We start from the raw sequence: 1,103 nt of genomic DNA on the forward strand, positions 1-1,103 counted from the left end.
GTCAAGTGGAAAAATAAATAGCTATGCCTAAAATAGATCTTAAAATTAAATGTTTTCTTCCAAATTATAATTAACATACAGATTGAGTTCTATGGCTAAGTAGTTGTTTTTGTTTTGTTTTATTTTGTTTGTTTTTGTTTATTAACATCAGACAGTTTTTTACTTGACAAATAAGGACCTTTTTATGTGACTTGAGGAAGAGGCAGCTTAACTGGTTACATAATATGAAAAGAAATACCAGCAATATTAAGAAGAATAATGAAAAGGCACACACAGATCTTTCCTGTCTGCTGGTTGTCAAAGGCATCTGCAGAGTAGGATGGGCTGTCCGTGTTGCAGAAGATTTTGTGGACCAGGGACCAATCCAACCAATTGGAGATGTCCACCTGGTCAAAGTACTTGTCCACATGGTGGCCAGGAAAGAGGGAGTTCCAGGACCCCTGGTGCTGCTCCAGAACTGCTGGGGCATTTTCCTCACACAGCAACTATCTCCCAGCATGATCTACCTTCCATCATTGACTCAGTTGTTTTTCTTGTCTTTATCTACTGAACAACTGCAGAATGATTGTCCCAGTTCAAAGCGTAGAACTCTGTTCCAATGGTGGCGACCGACATAGCCTCCTGACTGCTGAAGTGCCACAGAACTGATGGGGGCACCCACAGTCACTTGCTGCACTCATTTCCTGAGCAAATCCCACAGGCAAATCTTTTTTGCAGGAATATCTAGGAAGAGCAGAGAACTGGATGCCTCCTCTTACCCTGGAGAATTCCCAGCACCAGCAGTTCTTCAGTAAAAGACACTGAATCTTCATGGAAGACATTGTCATGGGAGAGATCTTTGTGCTAGTGACCCTCAGAGAGCTGGCTCCTCCATAGCTTTTGAATTCTTGCTTCTGTGTTCTTGTAAATCTTGGCTTTAACTTTCATATTCCATTTTTATGTATATGCCGGTAAACGATGGTTGAACCTCCTGGTTGTATTACATAGCCTGATGGTGTCTTTCAAGTCCCTTATGTTCTACTCTCTGGTTATTAGATTTAGCATGTAAGAAACCTATTGAAATTTTAAGCCAGCTCAAACCTTTCTGTCTAGGTTAATTCTTT

At 40.9% G+C, this 1,103-nt stretch overlaps 1 pseudogene; it reads right to left on the bottom strand.

Annotated features, from left to right (window-relative positions):
• Positions 1-215: 215 nt before the first annotated feature.
• LOC100688663 lies at positions 216-821 on the bottom strand (annotated as a pseudogene).
• Positions 822-1,103: the final 282 nt, after the last annotated feature.

Source organism: Canis lupus, chromosome 18 (assembly GCF_011100685.1).
Source record: "Canis lupus familiaris isolate Mischka breed German Shepherd chromosome 18, alternate assembly UU_Cfam_GSD_1.0, whole genome shotgun sequence".
Taxonomy (NCBI): domain Eukaryota; kingdom Metazoa; phylum Chordata; class Mammalia; order Carnivora; family Canidae; genus Canis; species Canis lupus.